General features: G+C 32.8%; 1 long non-coding RNA gene across 1 annotated transcript in view; it reads right to left on the bottom strand.

Annotated features, from left to right (window-relative positions):
• Positions 1 to 2601: 2601 nt before the first annotated feature.
• Positions 2602 to 23725, bottom strand: part of LOC130455079 (uncharacterized) — a 66638-nt gene continuing 45514 nt past the window's right edge. Inside the window, exon 3 of the long non-coding RNA XR_008912934.1 lies at positions 2602 to 2759. This is a non-coding gene — a long non-coding RNA (uncharacterized LOC130455079). The remainder of the gene's footprint in view (positions 2760 to 23725) is intronic.

The raw sequence follows: 23725 nt of genomic DNA, 5'->3' as shown, positions 1-23725 counted from the left end.
AAAGACACTAAAACTGTTTTCCTTTGGCATTATTTCTTTCCCTTTTTCAAACCTTTTTATTGTTTTTTTAAGACATAAGGAAGAAGTTACAGGTGACAGGATCAAGGATGACAATAGGGAACTTAACTATGTAGTAGTAGTCTCTCAGTAACTGAGTATGACAATTGTCTTTGTGCATTTTCATAGTGTGCACAAAGACACTTGTGCATGAAGGAGATTTAAGTGGAAAAGTCGATGCACAGAGACAGTCCCACTCTCTCAGCTTTGGAAGCCTGTGTCCAGTGGCACGAAAAGTTGTTACACCTGGAGACTTCCTCAGGTGCATTGGATGGCCGTGTTGTCCTTTGTGCTCCAACATGCCCTGAGCACTCCACAGTGCTTTGCTGCGTCGCCCTCTCAGCCGTTGAACCTTCTTATTGGTTTCTTCCATCTGTTCCGCCAAAGCAGTCTTCACTGGGTGAACAAAGCCCTGGTTCACCAGGGGTCAATGACCCGATGGCTACCCTCACAAAGTTTAGCCGGCCTGTCGAAGCCTTTGTCCGGGGTGTGGCCGCTGCCGCATGCTAGCAGCTAACTAGGAGCCACAAGTGAGAGCTGGGTGTCAGGTGAGGGTCAGAGGCTGGAGAGCTGTCCTAGGAGGGCACAACAAGCCCTCCATACCAGAGATACTACTCCTCCCTGAGCACACTATACACCCTGGTATTTATACTCTTTCTTTCATCTCCTGCAACCATATGACTATCACAATCAATACCTAAGGCCATGGGACCAGTAGTAATGAGTAAAAAGTGCAAAAATCAAGAGAATAAAATAGTTTGATCTTAGCATCAAATTTTTACCTTCAGCACTTGGATCATCCATGCTGGCACTTAACTTTCCTGAATTCTAGGATTTTCCTGTTTGGTTTTTGGTTTTTGGACAATTACTTTCTACTTCAACTTGCCTCTGGAACTTTATTACTGGACTATCCAGACTTCTAAAACCTGTCCCCTTATCTGCTATATTTGACATCCATAGTTTTGACCCTTTACTTAAATGAATTATGTCCTAAATGATGAGTCATACCTTCACAAGTCTGCCAGGTTAAACTCTGATCCCGTCATCTTTGGCTCATCTATTCCAAAATATCAAGAAAGAGGATAAGTGGCAGGGCGTTCCAATCCCTTTCTCCCACATTTGAACCCTAAAAATAATATTAGTAATATACTAAACTCCTCATTAATCTATGGCTGATTCTTGGAACAATTCAAAGAAGGCTTATCTCCCTCAAAAGAATTGGACACAAAAAATCTACATTCCTTTAGAAGAAGAGAGGAGATGTATTTTTATAAGTAGCAGGATTTTTCAAATAATTCTGAAACATTATACAATGAAATTAGAAAACTAATATATGTATATGTAGATGAGAAATGAAACATATTCTGGAATTAATTAACTTTTTCTTCCCTCCCTGTTCTATAAAGAAGAAGATGTAATGTTCTAGATAAATAGAACAAATTCTTGAGCTCTGTCTTGGTGCTATGTTTCTACTATATGGTTCCTCCTAGACTGTGTTTTATTTAGTATAAGATCAAAAGGAAGAACTGGCTTCATTATCATAGGAGAAATCTAAGATCTGATGAATTTCTGTTATTCTGGAAACCCAGGAAAAGGACATTCTCAAATTGTATATCCTTAGCACCTAGCACATATTATATCTGTAATATATGTATGAAAATATATCTATATATATAAAGAATTAATCTAACATAACCTCATTTGAACTCTTTCTCCATATTTTCTCTCACAATTTGTTACCTTTATGATATGAATGTCAGTCAACCTGTTTGAGCTCCACTTGCAAAACGGATACCATAATACTTATTCTTCCTTTTTAAATTTTAATAATCTGTTTATTTCTATGAGCACATTATTAAACTGTATCAGGCCATCCTTCAAATGGCTACTACAAAGTTAACTAACTTGCTTCATTTATTTCAAGCTACATTTTTAAATCATATACATATATTTATATATTTCTTTTATCACCTTTTATACAAAAAATGTTTGTTGTAGTCTTTAGTTTGCAGATCTGATATAAATTTCTAGATTAAACATGTTAATTTTACATTAAAAAAAATTCCTTTTTTGGCCAGAAGTCTCTGTGGGAGGTGAGGAGACAAGGTAGGGAGGAAAATGAGATAGAGTAGGAGGGGTATAAGACTGCAAAGCAAAATTCCAGAATATGTATGACTAGTTTAATACTATTTTATTAAAGACTAATAACAGCCATCAAAAGGACAGCATATTAAAAAAATCAAAGAAAACAATATGTGAAAGTTGTTCGAAATCTATAAATCAGAGGTTTTAAATGCTGCCCATGGGTTTCATAATATCCCTAATACCCCAAAAGAAGATAGATAATGTTAAGATGTTTTCTAAGTCAATATTTGGTAGCAAGGATCTGTATGTACTTTTCTTTTTGAGTTTGACACCACAGTTCTAAAATATTCTATAAATCTGGCCAATGCAATAATCACTCCCAAATATTCAAGAAGACTAAAAATGCTGCATGTTTCCCATCTCCTGATAGAGATAATAAATTATGGGAAGAGGCACACATTTTCAGACCCATACAAAGCATGAATTCATTTTTATTGACTATGCTTATTTGTTACATGAGAAGTGTTCTTTAGAAGTAACAGAGATAATAATAGTGCAGAGTACAGAGACTAACAAATGGTAGGTGTTTAATGAGCTCTGTCTGATTCACTGATAACCTGAAAAAATGAGAAAAGAAAAAAGTGCATAAAAATCAAGTACTTCTACTATATTCAGAACATTATGCTACTTACTTAGGATACAAAGGAAAGCAAAACAGTCCCTGTTCTCAAGGAATATATTCTTTGTACCAGGTACTAATAAGATATCTACAGGATAAAATAGATATGTTCTCAGATATTTGAAATTAACATTATTAGATTGGGAATGTTGCTTGTATAAGGTAACACATTAAATGAGATTGAAGGAAGTCAATCTAGAGATGGAACAGAAGAGGGAAAGTATTCCAGGCATAGTGGAAAACCAGTGAAAATGGCCTGAATTGAGAAATAGAGTTTCCTATTCAAGGAACATCGAGAAGGGGAAGAAGAATTGATAGGTAGAAAGGAGTTAGCTTATGAAGAGTTTTATAAAGCAAACATAATTACATATTTAATACTGGAAGTATTCAAAAGAATTAACAAATTAAAATGAGTTTTAGTGAGACAGAGGAAAACTTTGAAACTACTATGTTGAATTTACTGCATATTTCAAAGGAAATAATGTCAATAATAGAGGTTCCCATGTATTATAATAGCATCAGAAAACTATTATGTAGTAGTCTGAAATAGAAAAAAAAACAGAAGCAAAAAGACAATTTATACAATAAAAACATCATTGTAATGACAAACTTTAAAAGACTTATGAACTCTGATCAAATGTGATGGCCAGTCATGATATTAGAAGACCATTGAGAAAGCATGCTACATCCCCTAACATATAATGGAAACCAGACCCAATATGTCATAAGTTTTTAGACATAGACAAAATAGGAATATATTTTATTTGATTCTGGTATCTGTTAAAAAGGGTTTTTTTTTTCCCTTGATCTAATTCTTGCTCAATTGGAGGAGCAGGTGGCTAACATTCCTCCCAAAAAACATTTCATCCCTTACCTTCATACCTTTCTTTGATAGTCTACATTTCTGAAATGCTTCATAACATTAACCTCTTTGTCTCTTTCCCTTTAAAATGAAGTTCAAACACCATCTACTGAATGAATTTGTTTCATTCATAGAAAATGACATTTATGATCACTGGGAATGGTGTCATTGCCTGGATATTTTGAAGTGTTGTATAGGAATGGAAGACTCAAGGTCAAGGTGAATGTAATGGAATGAGACAAAACAGTAGTTTTGAGTAGCTGAAGCTGTAGGGTGGAATGGGTATCTCATATGGAGGAGTGTAAAAATGGAGATTAATTTAAATTGCAAATTTTTAATTCCTTTTGAGAAGAATTTTAGGTTAAGAAACATGATACCTCTCCAAATCCAGAAACAACTGTTTGGAGAAGACGCCATGAAGATGCCTCCAGACCACAAGCTGCAGGAGAAGATCAAGAATGAACTTTAGGTGTGGCTGATTGAACATTTATTTGTATATATACTTTCATGCCAAAGGGGACTGCCCCCTAACTGGCTTTTTGTCAATGTGTCTAGCAATTATTGGTTTTGTTCTTTTTTCCTCTTATCCTCAAATTATTATAATCTTTAAGTTGATTATGTTTTCATGATCCTTTTGGGGAAACTGGTTTCCCAATAATGATCAAAGGGGGGAATGTAAAAATGGAGATTTGAACCCCAGACTTCAATCCCCAGAAATCCTTGGCACTTCCCAGAATGCCCTATAATATCATGAGAGTCCTCACCTGGGCCAAGAACAAAATGGGTATTTAAACTGACTGTACCGCCTACTTGCTCTCTCTCAGCTTCGGCTTCTAAGCACATGCAGGCAGGATGTTGTGAGTAAGTTGCACATGCTTTTCTCATTCTGTATTCTCTTTATTTTCTTTATTTCTTAATCTTTATTAAACCTCATAAAAATATAATACTTTAACAGAAAATGTATTTTAATTTTAACAGGAGGAATAAGTGCAGGAACTGCTATGGGAAAAAAAAAGAGGAAAAGAGTAAGGGCTGGTACTAGAATACAACTCTCATTAGACATGGGGTAAAGAGAGAACAATATTCACAATTAAAAGTGTAAATTTTCCCCCAATGTACAAAGAAACAGGAGGAAAAATAAATGGAAAAGGGAAGCAGTGAGTGTCCCCTAAGGTGACTAAAGTAATATTATGGGAGGGGGAAGTTTGGGGGAAAAGGAAGAATTTTCTGAAAGGTGGATAAAATAAGAAATAAAAGATTAGTGAGAAAGGACAAGGAAGTGGCCTTTGGAAAGACAGACCAATTTCATACCTAAAAGGCAAGGGGAGAACATAAGGGAGGATTTATGGGAAGGGATATGAAAAGGTATATGAGTATTGATTAAAGGAAATTGAACATATTATATGAGAAAGAAAGGACAAAGGAGACAAACAGTGAGAAGGAAAGAATAGATGGAAATGCATAGCTATAATCATGACATTGACTATAAATGGGATGAATTTACCCATGAGAAGAAAATGTATACCAGAAAGGATTAAAACCAGGAACTGACAATGTATAGTTCATAAGAAAACAGGCTACTCGTAAGAAAACAAGAAATATACATATAGTGAAGATGAGGGGTTGGAGCAGAATATACTATCCCTCAGTTGATACAGATAAGGCAGGGGTAGTAGTCATGATCTCTGACATATTTGTAACAAAGATGGACATAATTAGAAGGGATGATTATAATATATTGTATTCAGAAGTAATTTGGATAATGAAACATCAATATTAGACCTGCATATATCAATCTTTATAGAATTCAGATTTTTATAGGAAAAACTAAATGAGTTACAGATGGAAATAGATAACAAAATAATAATAGTAGGGGACTTTAATTTCCCCTCTCACAACAAGGTACATATGACCAAAAATTAAATAAGGAAAGAAGTTAAGGAAATGAATAGAACCTTAAATCAGTTAAATATGGTAGATATCTGAAGAGAAACAACATTCCATGATATGATCAAAATGGACATGATTTAGATATAAAAAGTGATACCATAACTAAATTTGGGAAACACAGAAAGTTTACCTAGAAGGTCTTTGGAAAAGGGAAGAATTTATGAACAAACAAAATAGAGTATTATAACATGTAATGAATAATTTTGATTATAGTAAATTTAAAAAGCATTTGTAGAAGTAGAACTAATCTAATCAAGATTAAAAGGGAAACAAAAGCTGGGGAAAATTATAACAAATGTCTCTGATAAAGGCCTAAAAAATTTCTCAAATTTATAGAGATGTCAGTCAAATTCATAAGAATAAAAGTAATTCCCCAAATGATAAATGGTCAAAGGATATGAACAGGCAATTTTCAGATGAAAAGCTCAGACATCAATAATAATTTGAAACAAAATGTTCTAAATCACTCTTGACTAGAGAAATGCAAATTAAAACAATGCTGAGGTGCAACCTCATATCTATTAGATTGGTCATGGAAATGGATCAGTATTAGAATGGATATAGTAGAATTGGGACACTAATGCATTGTTGGTGGAGTTGTGAGTTGATACAAACATTCTGGAAGGCAAATTGGAGCTCTGTCCAAATGACTATAAAACTGTACATACCCTTTGTTCTGGTAAGACCACTACTGGATCTATATCCCAAAGATATAATAAAGAGGGGAAAGAACCCACTTGTACAAAAATAATTATACCAGCTTTTTAAAGTGACAAAGAATTTGAAAAGGAGAGGATGTCTATCAGTTATGTAATGGCTGAACAAATTGTGGTATATGTTAATGATGGAATATTATTGTGCTCTAAAAAATGATAAGCAAGAAGATTTCAATAACAAGCAAACAAACCTTAGAAAAATCTGCATGAACTGATAGAGAGTAACATAAACGGAACTGGGGAAACAATTGTACACAATAATAGCAACATTGTATGATGATTATCTGTGAAAACTTGGTTCCTCTCAGCAATGTAATGATTTGGGACAATCCTAAAAAAAATTATAAAGGGGAATGCTATCTACCTTTAGAGAAAACTGTTTAAGTCATCTTTCACATCAGTGTATTTATGGTTTTATTTGGAGGTTTTGGTTATGTAAAAGTTTGTTCTTACAAAAATGACCAATATGGGAGTGTATTTTTCATGACAGTAAAAATAAATTTTTAAAATAATAGCCACCTGCATGAGACTAGCAATAGATTTAAGCCTGAGCACATACACACAATCCAAAGAGTGTCTGGTGGGACAACAATGGTTTAGAGAACATAAATAAATTTTAAAAAACCTCTTATTTTGATACTCATCATACTATTGTGGCAATACTGCATTACTTAGGGCTTCTGGCAGTGGTATAGTTTCAATGAGTATGACCATGCAGGAAAGACTTGCTTTTGGAAAGAATATGATCCTGATAAAAGATTTTTGTCTTTTGCCTAAAAACCAATATAGCTAAGTATGGCCCTGATATTGAATGTTAATTTAGAACTAGAGAGATTAAGTAGATCAAATTAAATGCTGATAGGAAGATGGAGAGACAGGCCTAACATTATATTGCTGGTGTATCTGTGAATTTTTTTTTTAAGAAAACAAGATGGAAATGTGCATTAAAAGGTATAGAGCTATTCATTCTCAATTTCCTATGAGTTCCATTCTAGTGTTAGGTCCTCAGGGCATCATTGAAAGGATAAGAAAAGCTGTGTATGTATGAAAATATTCATGGATAATTTGTAATGACAAAATCACTGGAAATAACACAAATGCAATAATTTTGAGAAATGGCTGAATAGATAGTGATATGGAATGCAGTACATTGTATTATTTTTATTAGAAATGACAAATATTGGAAATATAAAGAAAATAAGGGAAATATATGAAGACATGAAAAGGGAACAAGAATAATGCATACCATGATTACATTTTTTAAAATACAGCTACAAAATCAAGACAAAAAAGTATCCAAATAAAACAAATCCAAAGGGAAGTCAAAAGCAAAGGATATTCATATTAGCACACACACAATTTACATATTTTTTAAAAATTGTAAATAATGCATAGTTTATGGGTTAGCATATTATTTTATGCACTTATTTATTTAAATGTTTTTATTGGTGGTATTGATTATTATGTGTATATAATTTTAAAAAAGAAAAGAAATCTTCCCAGAAAAGGAAAAGAATATTTTGCTTTCATCAGAAATCTGAACCAAGTAATTAAAATGGGAAGTTCTAATATCTGAAGTTATTTTGCTTTTATAAAAATTTGCCTGACCACTGGATCAACCAATGAAAATGATATAAAAACAAAAAGTATACTACACACTTAGATACATTATGATATATTTCAACAAATAAATAATTATCCTAAAAAGATATCACTTCAAATTAAATATTTCTCTTCCTATAAACCAGGAAGACATAACTGAACATTTTCCCTAATGCTGCACTGCCAGATACTGTTAAAAATAGATTTAATGGGGGCAGCTGTGTAGTCAGTGGATTGAGAGCCAGGCCTAGAGATGAGAGGTCTCTAAGTTCAAATCTGTCCTCAGACACTTCCCAGCTGTGTGATCCTGGGAAGTCACTTAAACATCTCCTCCCCCATTGCCTAGCCCTTGCTGCCTCTTCTACCTTGGAACCAATACACAGGTTCCAAGACGGAAGGTAAGGGTTTATTATATATATATATATATATATATATGTATATATATATATATATATAAATTTTTTTAAAAGATTAGATTTCATTTCAGTATGTAAAACCCAAATTTGATCATCCCTTATGAACCACAGAAACATGAGTTTTGTGAGAGAATACCTTCAAAATGTAATGATTAAACCCATTTATTTTCATTTTCATTGAGGAAAACAATTGACAAGAGGCATATATTCAATAGAGAAAAAAACTAAGAAGATATTGACAGTTTTAAAGTTTAGGCAACAGAATTTTATGGAATAAAGTTTAACTTTCAGTTTGGAATTAAGTTTATTAAAGTCTCAAAAAATAGATTCATTTCATAGATATGAACATGAATTCAAAATTACAATCAGAAAATTGCTGAAAACTCCCCTCCTTTCTCTATCATTAAAGGATATGCAATGTGTTTTCTTCTTTTAAATATGTATCTTATGTTTTAGTGATGCTTTTTTTAACACCTTCAAATACATGACTTTCCTCTTCTATCTGGAAAGTCAATCTTTGTAGTAAAGATTATAATAGAAAAAAGGAGTTAAACAAAACTAAATAGTATTTTTAAATATTCATGGCAAAATAAAGTCACAGTTTTTTTCAAGAAATTTTTGATACATCTAAGAAAAAATACAATAAAAAAGAAAATTAAATTATTGATACTTCAGTCACTTTTGGTGCTAAAATAGTAATTTGGCACCTAAAATCTTGGTTCTAGCAGACCTCACACACACACACCCACACACACATCCTCTTGCTCCCAGTATATCTTGGTATTGTGAAGATTAAATTTAACTCTCCCCTGATTGTGAAAATGAAAACAATTAACTCTCCCCTGATTGTGAAGATTAAATTGTAACTCCTGCCCATTTTTAGATTTAATCACCAAAGGTGTAAACACCCCATTCACACTTGAGTGGGGGAGGTCTGTGACCCAATTGTGCAATAGTGGGTAAGGAATCAGAATTAAACTAACAGCCTCTGGGCAGTCTTAAAGCAAAGCTTCAACTGTTATTGATAGACATAAAATTAGGGGAAGGCACAGGAAGTGATGCAAAAAAAAGTGTCTTTAAAAAAGAGTTACAACTTCCTGAGTGCAGTTCTACAGGGCAGTTCTACTTGGAGTGGAGGCTGGTGGAGAATTTGCTGACTGGACCTGAGACCCTGTTCCTGGTGAGGCTGTTCTAAAATCTCTTCCTTTGGACTGACACATGGTGAGTAAAAAGCTGACTCTTAACTGCCGGATTTTCTGAAAAAAAAATAGCCTCAGGAGAGACTTACCTTTTGAGAGAGACTTCCCCAGGTCCACAGCTTTTTCAGAGGTTTAAGGACTAACTCTCCCCGCCTGGGTTGAACCAGGGGCCAGGAGTAAATTCTTTAATTCTTAAGCTAGATATCTTACCCTAACCTCTCTCTGATTTTCTTACTTCACTCTTTCTATATTTTGTTAAGAAATTGTAAATAAATCCCTTTGGGATTAATACAAATTCCTGGTGTCCCTATTTTTAAATATAACACAGTCCAAACTTTGTAATAATTAACAACTTTCTCCCTTAAAGTATACTATTCAACAATTCAGTTCTTAGGTTTGAAAATCTTAGTTACTACTTTTGTGAACTGAACACTTGCTTTCTTTTTTCCCAAACACTCACAGATATCAAAATACATACCATCTTAAGTGTGAAAAGTTTCCATATATAACTTTACTCTCTCGACTGATAGGAAACACTATCTTTAAAACTGGAAAATACACCAGATGGCTCATCACTTCCTTTCAAAATATTCCTTTAAATTTATCTAATTTGAATGCCTACTAGAATTAGAGTTAGGGGTGAAATATCACTGATTCAGCTAATCAACAACAGATTGTATATACCTACTTATTCAAATAAAACAAGTTTCTTCTTTTGCCCACAATTGTAATAACAATGCATCAAACATGTTCCTATATCTTTTATCTTGCTAATACAATCTTTTCTAAGGAAATGTTCAATATTCAATCATTACGCAAATATTTATTAAATACCTTCATTGTACAAAATACTGTTCTTGGAATTAGGGAAACTACACAATTTTGATAAAACATAGTACTGCTAAATAAAAATGTATTTATAATTTATAACAACAATTCAAATGTAAACATCCATAAAAGATCCAAATTAGGAGTTTATTCATTACTTATGGCAGAAAGAATTGTCTGTATTTTATAGAGTCTATAAAGAAACATTTCATTACATGTTAATTGGACCATATGAGGGTATAGGGGTTCCTTACTTCCTCTCAATATGGATTAGTTTTCCCTAAAAGGGAGGTGATAATCATTTATATAGCAGAAAGTACATGTCAGGCACTATAATAAGGACTTTTCACAGACATTTCATTTGATCCATACAACAACTTTGAGAGATAGGTGCTATTATTATCTCCATTTTACAGTTGAGGAAACGGAAGCAAAAAGAGGTTAAATTACTTTCCCAATATCATATAGCTAGTAAACATCTGAGACTGAATTTATACTCAGGGCTTCCTGACTCTAGACTTAGGACTCGATCTATTATGTCACCTGTTAACTCTAGAAGGCAACAAAGGTTTCCCTGGCATTTGATTGACCTCTGCCTCCTTTAATGCAGTTTTTTAGCCACCTAATGTCATAATAAATCCCACTCACCTGGACATGGGTCTTTTCCAATCTTATGATCAGACAAAATACTCAACCTTGTATTGAGACTAAGTTTGAAACTAAAATACCCTTTTAGAATATTTTGTGTGCTTGTTTGCAGTTTCATATTTGACAAGCCAAAAAAAAAAAAAAACCAGTATTGAAATGAAAAGTTGGCTAAAGAGAGAAAAATATAGTTCAGCAGTATCACTGAAAGTAATAAACTCAACTAGTAAGCTTTATTTTTAAAAAATTCACTTTTAGGAATGGATTTTTTTTAAAAAATGCAATCTGCCTCTTAGAAAATATAAAACAAGCTTGGTCAATATTTTTATTACACCAGCTTACAATATGTTTTTGAAAGTTAATAATCTTTAATAGTCCTGCCTATTGTGTGGCAAGCAATAATGCTAAAATAGTATTTCTTCTATTGCAGGTTTCTAAGACACTGCATTATTTATTTCAGAATGGCTTTATTATATTAGGGAAAATGTGTAACAACTTCAACTTATTGCAGCACTATACAAATTGCTTTTAGACCAGGTCAATAATCATATTTTAAACCATTTGGAAAACTGCATTCTTTGGATATAAAAAAATTTTCACTGATAAAAAGCTTTTTGCATCTGAACGCTGTATGCTAGATTCATCTAATGCCCAATCTATGTCCTGAGTACACATGTACATAGGCAAGCAAACAAAAAATTAATGCCACTTATGTCAGGTATTCCTGGTACTTCTGAATTTTCACTACTTTTAAGTTGAAATGACATGGAGCAAAGGTAGCCCAGGATATTTTCTTTTATTTTTTTTAATTTTTATTTATTTATTTATTGAGTAAATTTAGAACATTATTCCTTGGTTACAAGAAACATATTCATTTCCTCCCTCCCCCCCCCAACCACTTCCTGTAGCTGACACACAATTCCACTGAGTTTTACATGTGTTCTTGACCCGAACCCATTTCCATGTTGTTGGCGATTGCACTGAGATGTTCATTTAGAGCCCCCTCGACCCATGTATTCAAGCAGTTGTTTTTCTTCTGTGTTTCTACTCCCCCAGTTTTTCCTCTGAATGTGGATAGTATTCTTTCTCATAGATACCTCCAAGTTGTTCAGGATCACTGCATTGCCACTAATAGGGAAGTCAATTACATTATATTATACCACAGTGTATCAGTCTCTGTGTGCAATGTTCTCCTGGTTCTGCTCCTTTCACTCTACATCAATTCCTGGAGGTCATTCCAGTTCCCATGGAATTCCTCCAGTTTATTATTCCTTTAAGCATAATAATATTCCATCACCAATAGATACCACAATTTGTTCAGCCATTCCCCAATTGAAGGGCATCCCCTCATTTTCCAATTTTTGGCCACCACAAAGAGTGCAGCTATGAATATTTTTGTACAAGTCTTTTTCTTTATTATATCTTTGGAGTACAAACCCATGTGCTATGACTGGATCAAAGGGCAGACAGTCTTTTAGCCCCTTTTGAACATAGTTCCAAATTGCCCTCCGGAATGGTTGGATCAATTCACAACTCCACCAGCAATGCATTAATGTCCTGACTTTGCCACATCCCCCCCAACATTATTTTCCTTTGCTGTCATGTTAGCAAATCTGCTAGGTGTGAGGTGAAATCTCAGTTGTTTTGATTTGTCTCTCTCTGGTTATCAGAGATTTAGAACACTTTTTCAAGTGCTTATTAATAGTTTTGATTTCTTTAACTGAAAATTGCCTATTCATGTCCCTTGCCTATTTATCAATTGGAGAATGCTTGATTTTTTGTACAATTTATTTAGCTCTTTATAAATATGAGTAATTAGATCTTTGTCAGAGGTTTCTGTTATGAAGAATGTTTCACAATTTGTTGCTTCCCTTCTAATTCTTGTTGCATTGTTTTTGTTTGTACAAAAACTTTTTAATATGATGTACTCAAAATTATTGATTTTACATTTTATGATTTTTTCTAGCTCTTGCTGGATTTTTAAGTCTTTCTTTTCCCAAAGATCTGACATATATACTATTCTGTATTCACCTAAATTGTTTATAGTTTCCATCTTTATATTCAAGTCATTCAACCATTCTGAGTTTATCTTGGTGAAGGGTATGAGATATTGATCCAAACCCAATCTCTCCCATACTGTCTTCCAATTTTCACAGCAGTTTTTATCAAATAGTGGATTTTGGTCCCAAAAGCTGGGATATTTGGACTGTCTTGCTAAGGTCACTTACCCAAAGTCTATTCCACTGATCCTGCTTTCTGTCTCTTAGCCAGTACCAAAATATTTTGATGACCACTGCTTTATAGTACAGTTTGAGATCTGGAACTGCAAGGCCTCCATCCTTGATATTTTTTTTCATGATTTCCTTATATATCCTTGATCTTATATTCTTCCAAATGAACTTTGTTATGTTTTTTTTTTTCTAATTCAATAAAAAAGGTTTTTGGTAGTTCGATGGGTATGGCACTAAATAAGTAAATTAATTTTGGTAGGATTGTCATTTTTATTATGTTAACTCATACTATCTATGAGCAATCGATATTTTTCCAATTGTTTTGGTCTATTTTTAATTGTGTTGAGAATGTTTTGTAGTTATATTCATATAGTTCCTGTGTTTGTCTTGGCAGATAGATTCCTAAGTATTTTATGTTGACTAGGGTAATTTTAAATGGACTTTTTCTTTCTAATTCTTGTTGCTGAGGTGTGTTGGATATATATAGAAATGCTGATGACTTATGTGGGTTTATTTTGTATCCTGAAACTTTGCTAAAGTTGTTGATTGTTTTGATTATCTTTTTGGTTGATTCTCTAGAATTCTTTAAGTAGACCATCATATCATCTGCAAAGAGTGATAGCTTGGTCTCCTCATTGCCTATTTTAATACCTTCAATTTCTTTTTCTTCTCTAATTGCGACTTCTAGTGTTTCTAGTACAATGTTAAATAATAGAGGTGATAATGAGCATGCTTGTTTCACTACTAATCTTATTGGGAAGACTTCTAGTTTATCACCATTGCAGATGATGTTTGCTGATGGTTAGAAAAGACCCTTGTATTCTTAAACTTTCTAGTGTTTTCAATAGGAACGAATGAGTATTTTATTTTATCAACGGCTTTTTCAGCATCTATTGAGATAATCATGTGGTTTTTGTTTGTTTGCTTGTTAATCTGGTCAATTATGTGGATGGTTTTCCTAATATTGAACCATCCTTGCATTCCTGGTATGTATCATACCTGTTCATAGTGAATAACCCTCATGATCACTTGCTGGATTCTTTTTGCTAGTATCCTATTTAACATATTTGCATCTGTTCATTAAGGAGATTGGTCTATATTTTTTTGTTTTTTTCCCTCTGTTTTTGACCTGCCTGGCTTTGGAATCAGTACCATATTTGTGTCATAAAAGGAATTTGGTAGAACTCCTTTGCTTATTCTGTCAAATACTTTGTATAATAGTGGGATTAGTTGTTCTGTCAATGTTTGATAGAATTCATTTGTGAATCCATCTGGACCTGGGGATTTTTTTAGGGAATTCTTTGATGGCTTGTTCAATTTATTTTTCTGATATGGAGTTGTTTAGGTAATCTATATCTTCCTCTGTTAATCTAGGCAATTTGTATTTTTGTTAATATTCATCCATATCACCTACATTGCCATGTTTATGGCCATATAATTGGGCATAATAGTCTTAAATTATTGCCTTAATTTCCTCTTTATTAGCAGTGAGGTCTCCCTTTTAGTCTTGGATATTATCGATTTGGTTTTCTTCTTTCCTTTTTTTAAATTAGATTGACCAGTATTTTGCCTATTTTATTTGTTTTTTTTCAAAACACCAGCTTCCAGTCTTATTTATTAAATGAATAGTTCTTTGACTTTCAATTTTATTACTTTCTCCTTTGTATTTTCAGATCTCTAATTTAGTCTTTGTCTGAGGGTTTTTAATTTGTTCACTTTCCAGTTTTTTAATTTGCATGCCCAGTTCATTGAACTCTGCCCTCTCTAATTTGTTAATATATGAATTCAAGGATATTAATATACTGCTTTGACTGCATCCCATAGATTTTGAAAGGTTGTCTCATCATTGTCATTTGCTTCAATTAAATTATTAATTGTTTCTATGATTTGTTCTTTAACCGATTCTGGAGAATCGCCAACATATGTTCTATCACAATAAAAGACTGACTTACTGAAAGTTCATTCATTCCCTCTTTGTCCCTCAAGATCAATGCAACACATTTTTCTCACGACAAAAGTGAGATCCTGATATTTAAAATAAAAACAAAACCAAAAAAGGCAGTCTCTGTACCCCAACTCTCAATGCTACCCAGGGAGGATAAGCTTCGATGACCATTCAAAAATGACTTTTTCAGATCATGTTAAGAGTTTCATATCAGTCTGCCTGCTCATGTAGTTTCAGTAGACTGACAAACATATTCTTTTTTCTATTGGAAAGCAAATAAAATAGAGGACTTTATATAGGAGTAAGTTCTCCCATATCAGCTTGGGGACCCATACCAGACCCACTCCCATATTCTCCCAGTGCCATCAGATGAATTTCTAGTATCACTGAAAGCAAATGTGTTTCCAATGTTATTTGTCTTACAAATGGAATTAGCAGAGTCAGCTTCAAAGTTGAATCGTGCTGAAGAGAATTACTGTTTAATTTGTCTCCAATACACAAAGGATTTATTAGACGAGATGATATGGAATTACCTGATATGCAGAACTCATATAGACCTTTTGACATATGACAAATGTCATATAGACCTTTTAATTGAGCCAAATAATAACATTTATAATGACTTCATATAAATAAGGTTTTTAACAAGGGTCTTCCCTGATGGATTCCCTGTACTTAATGAGAGGTGTGCCATCGAATAGAATTTTTGCTTCTGTTTCCTTACAGAAGATATGACCATATCCCTTGGTGTCTCTTAAGGAGACTTTGTTTTCATAAACAAATTATAATAGTAGTTATCATTTCTATAGGACATTAGGGTTTCCAAATACCTTTGTCAATCTTCATCATTAATAATTTTAAAAAATTAAGAGCCTAATTTGTCAGGCATTGTACAAATATCTGGGATTTTTTTTTATTGGTAAGAGATATTTTCTGCTCTCAAAGAGATAAATCTAATTGGGGGGCCAACAAACAAACAAAAAAAAAAACAAATGTATGCAAAGTATGCTATTTACAATAAATTGTTCTGCTGTCTCATTTGACTCTCACAACAATCCTGTGAAGTAAATCCATTGATTATCCCTTTTTTTTATAGTTGACCAAACTGAGTTTGAGAGAGATTAAATGACTTTCCTAGAGTCTTTATCCCACTGAACTTATCTCCACTGACCATCAAACTATAAAAAGTCATGCAATTGCCAAGCCAAATTTCAATTCCTTTGTAGTTTCAAAGAACCCATCATAGCTTGGAATCTTCTGATATGTCCTTGGGCACTTGCAACCAGTCATCTTCATTATGGAATGAAGGTCTTAAGTAGGGATTTAGGGTAAAATATACCTGCTCAATAACCTTTAATAGGACTAAGTAAATTTCTGAGATTTCTCCTTCCTTTGGACTCCAAATAAATATTTTATATGCTGAGATCAGGAAAAATATCACACAGGAGATGTGTGATCAGCATCTGTGTGTGTATGCGTATGTGTGTGATGGCCCTCTTTGACAGTTTAATGAAGTCTATGGACTATTTCTCAGAAGAATATTTTTTAAAGGCATAAAGTAAAATAGATTGGATTAAAAATGAGTTGGAGCAGGAAATGGAAAACTACTCCAGTATTTTTGCCAAGAAAACCCCAAATAGGGTCATGAAAAGTCAGACACAATTGAAAAATGACTGAACAAAGGTTCTTTTTCCCATCCAAGTTCATATATACCCTGCAATCTGGTATATATGGAAGCCCTTGATAGTAAGAACTTTTGCTTTATATCCAAAGCTAAGGAATGGAACACTATTTCCCCTCCCCCCCCACTTCTCCCTAGGTACAACAACACTGACAATCAAATTCTTCTTGAAAGGATAAAAATTCACTAGAATATGTCTTCATAATATTTGTGCTTACATGTGTATACATATAAATATATTAAATAACATGGATTAATAAAAATGATTCCACATGAGCCAGATATGAAAATTTCCCTCTTCTGGGCCTCACCCCAAGCATGTGACTAAGCAACAATATTGAAAGTCAGTATGGGATGTATAGGAGATAATTACAGTATGGATTAGAAATTAAAACTTGAATACTTTTTTTTTTTTTGCCCAGCTGGCTGCAATAGTCTGAAAAAGCTAATGCAATGTTAAAAGGTATCAATCCTGAATGAATGGAATAGGTTGGCAGCTGGAAGAAACTGACGACTGGTATAAAAATTGTTATTTTTGGTAACAACACTTATTTAATGGAAAGTTTAGTGGGAAAATTGAAAACAAGCCTTGTGAAGCCAAATATGTTAACTGAGATATTAAATTGTAAAATTTGTCCCCAAATTTATAATGGAAGTGTTTTCATTTGACAGGGGAAATTCTTTTTTTTTTCAATCAATTTGAGAATTCCCAAATACCATGTATAAAGTAAGGATATACTTCTGAGTTATACCAATTAGACATTAATGATGATAGGAACAACTAAAGATTGGGAGTTCTAGGTTTCATTCTGGCCTCAGACACTTCCTAATGGGGTGACCCTAGGCAAGTCACTTAACCCCCATTGCTTAGCCCTTATTGCTCTTTTGCCTTGTAATCAATGCATAGCATTGATTCTAAGATGGAAGGTAAGGTTTAAAAAAAAAGGAAGAAAGAAATAATGATGATATTAACCACACATATAGCACTTTAATGTTGCAAAGTGCTTTTTTCATATAATTCTGTGAAGCGTAAGTTACAAATATCAGTATCAACATTTTATAAATTTCATAAATTAGGAAACTAAATCAGATAAATCATGTTACTTATTTAGTATTATGCAACAACTAAGCTTTTGAATAATAATTACAATCCTCTTAACTCCAACAATTTCTAGCACTCTATCATGCTTGCATTTTTATTGTTTATTAGCAAAAATATTTACTGGAGAAAGAAGGGGCCAAGGGGCGCATTGTTTGCCCATCAAATATCAATAAAATTTGACTATATCAACTAAGATGAAGGTAGATGTTTGGAAATCACATTTTCTCTCCCTTACAACTATTATTCTACCTCTGATAAAATTCCATTACTGTATTGTAGTCTCATTACAACAAAGGACTTCAATTTAATTTTTTTAATTATGCTGACATCATGTCTAAAATAATGGTTTAAAGAACAATTTGTCTATTAAGTTTTTATTTTAAGAATAAACAGAGTTATGGACATGGTCTAAACTATGTTTCTTATTCTGCATCTTGATACTATTGCCTCTGCCAGGAAGTAACAGTCTTCATTATTAGCCCTCTTGGATTAGGGTTGCTTCTTGCCTCAATAAGGGTTGATCATTGCCTCAATGAGAGTTCTATAATCTTTCAAAATTGTTTATCTTTACAGCAGTAATACGAAAAGTAGTTCCCATATTCTGCTCACTTAGTAATAATTTAGGCGTCTTCTAGGTTTTCTCTGAAACTGTCCCTTATTTCAATCAGTAAATAATTCAAGAAACATTTATTAAATTCTTATCATATGTCAGGCAATGTGCCAAGTGCTGAGAGTACATATAGAGGTAAAAGACAATCCCTGCTCTCAGGGAACTCTCAATTTAATCAATTTGGCAACAAGTAAACAAGTATATATAATAAACAAGTGATCTCTGTTTTTCTGTCTTTTTAATCTAAATTTAAATATATATACATATATGTGTGTATATATATATATATATATAGAGAGAGAGAGAGAGAGAAATGTTAAATGACCAATTATTTAGTCATTACTTATGACAGTAGTATTCTATTACATGCATTTAGTGTAACTTGTTAGCAGTTTGCCAATTGATGGGGACACACTTATTTTCCAATTCATGGCTATTACAAAAATGCAGATGTCAATATTATTGTGTATACTTATGTCTTTGGACAAAGTGTCATTTTCCTCTTTTTTTTCCTTTAGGTCAGGCTCAAGACACTTTTATTTCCATAGGTCTGGTAAAAATAGCATGGGATTAATTCAAGAACAAATGTAACATTCTCAAAGAAAAAATGATTCATAAATCTAGTTACACAAAGGCTATGTTTACACATACAGTACAAAATGGATTGACTTATTAAAGGAAAATAACTTCCTAACCCAATGAAATCACCAGTCTTAAACATATTGTATTGGGAGCATAAATGTTAAAATAGACCCTCAGAGTATATTGGAGTATCTTGCCAATGGTAGTAAAGAACGATCTTTTTGCAGTTCCCACATGACACTGTATATTTCCTAAGCATTTACATTGTTCTATCATTCCATTATAAAGAAAGAAATAGAGATTTATTTATTTGTCTAAGTATGTTATCTTCCCTTCTATCTTGTTAAATTTCCAAGGACATATTTTACTCATGATTTCCAAAACAGATTTCATTATCTTTCCCCAAAGCCCACCTTTCTTCTCAACTTTTCTATTACTGTCAAGGACACATGCATTGATCCAGTCATCACAAAGCTGGCATCCTTTTAGACTCTCCATTCTTATTTGCTACATATATACTATCTGCCCTCAAATCTTGCCCTTTCTTTCTCTCAGATGCTCTCTCTACTTACACAACCCCTACATCCTAGTTCAAAACCTCATCACTTGTTGCCTGAATAAACTTTGCCTTTCTCTTTCCTCTAAGATTAATAGAAATTACTCTCCAAGACATTTTAAATTCTTTACAACCTGTTCCCTTCCTGCCTTTCTAGTATTTTTGCATTTTATTTCCTTTCATACAGATTCTATGGTTTGACCATTTTCTTCATATACGACCCTCCATTTCATATCTTCATCGTTTTGTATTGGGAGTCTTGTTTGTATGGAAACTTTCCCTTCTTTCTTTATATATCCTGAAATCTCTGTCTTACTACAAGTTAAAATGTCACTTTCTGCAGAAGACCTTTTCCACCCTTTATTTCAATATGTGAATATATATATGTGTGTGTGTGTGTGTGTGTGTGTGTGTGTGTTATTTACTACATTTAATATAAGCTCCTTGAGAGCTTTAGCTCCATCTTTTTTCCTAAATGTCTCTAGCACTTAATATAAGATGCAAATGTTGGGAACAGGATAAATGCTTTAAAATTCCTTTTTTATCCTCCTTGTACTGCCAGTATTTTCAAAATAAAATAAAAACATATACACACAAAAATAGAAGATGTTATTATGGTGGGTTTTTTCCATATGGTTCAGAATTTGGCTGAAAGATTTTAGTGAGATATTCATACAACTATTTTATGCAAAATTTTAACCAATATAATCATAGCAATATTGTCATGAAAATAGTTTTAATATGTATATAGACTTAAAATATTCGTTCATGTTCCTGTCACAAGTGATACTTTCACTCTGAGTATTCTCTTCATGAAAATTGCCCCATAGTATCAGTAATCTTCATTACTATCATCATCATTATCTTTTTATTCCCATTTTACATTAAATTATTTGCAAATACATCATGTGAATGGTCTTGAGAATTAAAATCAATAGATAGATACAGGTAGACTTTGAAAATTTCTTTTAAATTTCATCAAAATATATATCTCCTGAATCATATCCCTATTTGCACATTTATTTCAAATACATATCTCCTCCCAAAATATAATATAGAATATAATGTTTTAAAGTTGTGGTATCCAATAAAATTCCATATACTTAACAATAAATGAAATGTACACATGGGACTAAGTTGTTTTTGTCACTCACTGTATAAAATGAAATAAATAATAATTTTATTTCTCTGCCTAGCTTTAGCTGAAAGATGGGGCAATAATGGTTAACTAGCAATAAAGTGATTGAAACTCCCTTGTGATCGATGCCATATAAATGCAGGGCATTAACATTTTAATTCGATTAAAACATTGCCTGATGTTACTGAATTCCACCTCTTTGCATCCATGAGATTCTTTTATAGCCCATCTATCTTGCACTCAGAAAATGTAATGCACCAAATTAAAATTCAAAGCATTTGGAAATTCAGAACTTTAAAAAACTGTCATTATTTAAATAGTTTGGAGAAAAATGATTTAAAAAAGAAAACATTCAGAACACATAAAAAAGAATTAGGTTGGTACTGAACACCTCATCTGAATGCATAGAAAGGAAGGACACTAAGAAGTCAAATTAATCTGGAGAAAGAGGTTGTTTTCCCTGTATCTTTTTCAGAAAACAGCTAATGTATTACATTACCCAATCATTCTTGGCAGGACGGTTGCTTTATCCTACCTTGTCTAAGAAGAGTAAAATAAACTGTATCATAGGGAATTATTGCTCCTAAAATTGAATTATATTATTTGATCAGAATCATTTCAGGTTTTTTACAAATTGTTAATCTCCTAACTGACGTTTCCCCATCTGATGCCCAATTATCATTTGCAAGCAACATGAATGTGCTAGCAAGATGTAACTGAGAGTTATTATGCATAAATCACCTTCTTTCCCTTGGGACAAAGCAATGAGATGTACCATTTCTGAAGGCTATCATAAGGGAAACATGAGTAAGTAAGTGGAGTAATTTGGTAAATTTTCATCTGAATGAATCATACCTGCCTGATTTCAATAAATAAAATTTTCTGGAAGGTAAGGAAAGGTTAAAAGGGAAGAGATGACAACAAAGTTCAAGAATTTTAGGAAAGCATGATCTCCAATTTAATGTATTTTTAAAATTCTAAAAATTATTTTATGTCATAAATGGAACTTAAATGTAGTTTGGATTAAATAGATTTTTATATTACCAAACACTTCATTTCCCCTGACACCTGAGGAAAATCAGAAGTAACAGATAAAAATAGATTAGGGAATTCTCAGAGACACTAACAAGAGTGTTCAAGTAGAATAGACAGAGAAACTTGGGAAGAATTTATGAACTGATAAAAATGAAGTCAGCAGAACCAGAAAGATTATACAACAACAACAAAAAAATTATAAAGGGGGAAAAAAACCTTTAAATACTTGAGAACTTGAATGAATGAAATAATCAATTATTCTAAAAGATTGAAGATGAAGCATGCTACTCACTTCTTGATGAAGTGATGGCTTAAATGTGGAAGAAAAGATCTTTGTACTGAGTCAATAGGGAAATTTGTTTTGCTTGACTGTGATTTGTTACAAGGGGTTTGTTTTTTTCTTTTTTTCCTCCGGCGGTGGGAGAGGAGTGAATAGAACTAAAATGGCAAGAGAAAACAAGACCAGACTAGAAAATAAGGGATAAAAAGGAAGGAAGGGGAAAAGAAAGTGGAAAGGGGAGGGGAGAGAAGAAATATTTTTGAAACCTTCTAGTACTTAGAATTTATTACATAAAGAAAAAAGGAGTCGATCCACACCCTTCTCTGTTTCCCCTTTCCTTCTATGGCTATGTAAATACTAATTTTATTTTTTTAATTCAGAAATTTAAAAAAAATTCTCATTTTTAAACAGAAAATGTCAAATAAAGAAGAAGAAACTAACAAAAAAGAGAGCAAGTTGATTTTGTAGCCAGAAGATCAAGGTTCATATCCCATCTCTGTTACCATCTACCTATGAGACTTTCAGAAAGTCATTTAATCTCTCTGGGCCTCAATTTACTCATGTGTAAAATGACAAAGTTGAACTAAATGTCCTCCAAGGTCACTGCAAGCATTATAATAATGATTTATACTCATGGAAACTACTGAATAACTGGTCTTATGTGTCCACAGAGACCAGATAGGTCTACCAAACAGACCAGTTTTGAATTTGTAAATCTCTCCAATATTGGTACTTGTAGAATGTTCAATGCATCTTCAACCTAAAGTTAATTGTCATGAATTTGTCATACTGAAAATGCTTTATTTTTCTTTTTATAAGTTAACTATCTAGTATTAGAATGCCTGTGTACTTCTCAAGACGACAATGTTCTTTACAGCTAATAAAAAATTCACAATTATTTTAAAGGTTCATGAATTTTCATGTGCCTGAAATCTCATTTTTATGTTCCCAGTTCTTCATTAACTTTAATAAAATGCTAATGAATGCTCAGGAACAATTGCTCAATACTTCTCCCCGGGAAGTGTCTCCTCCTAAGCCTTTTAAGGGCAATATATGACATCTGCCCATGAGGTTTGCACTAACTTCAAGAAACCTGTAATTCATTTGTATTCACAATTATTGAATTTAACCTGGATAAGGGGAAAAAGAGAACTTGCTGATTTTTAGGTACTATCATAACAGTTAAAGCATCATTTTCCACATGAAACTTTTATTGATTGGCTCAGGAACTATTATCTTCCTCCATACAATTACTTATATTTATGAATCTATTTTGTGGTGATATTCTTGTTCAGTTTCTTCAGTTATGTCATATGCTTTGTGATTCAATTTACAATATTGTGGGCAGAGATACAAGAATGGTTTGCCATTTACATCTCTAGCTCATTTTACAAATAAAGAAACTGAGGCAAACAGGGTTAAGTGACTTGCCCCAGGTTGCACATCTAGTAAATTATATGTGGTCAAATTTGAACTTATGTAGATGTCTTTCTGATTTCAAGCCCAGTGATTTATCTACCATGCCA

Source organism: Monodelphis domestica, chromosome 6 (assembly GCF_027887165.1).
Source record: "Monodelphis domestica isolate mMonDom1 chromosome 6, mMonDom1.pri, whole genome shotgun sequence".
NCBI lineage: Eukaryota > Metazoa > Chordata > Mammalia > Didelphimorphia > Didelphidae > Monodelphis > Monodelphis domestica.
Note: the sequence above shows the minus strand (reverse complement) of the source record. Positions and strands in the feature narration are given on the sequence as shown.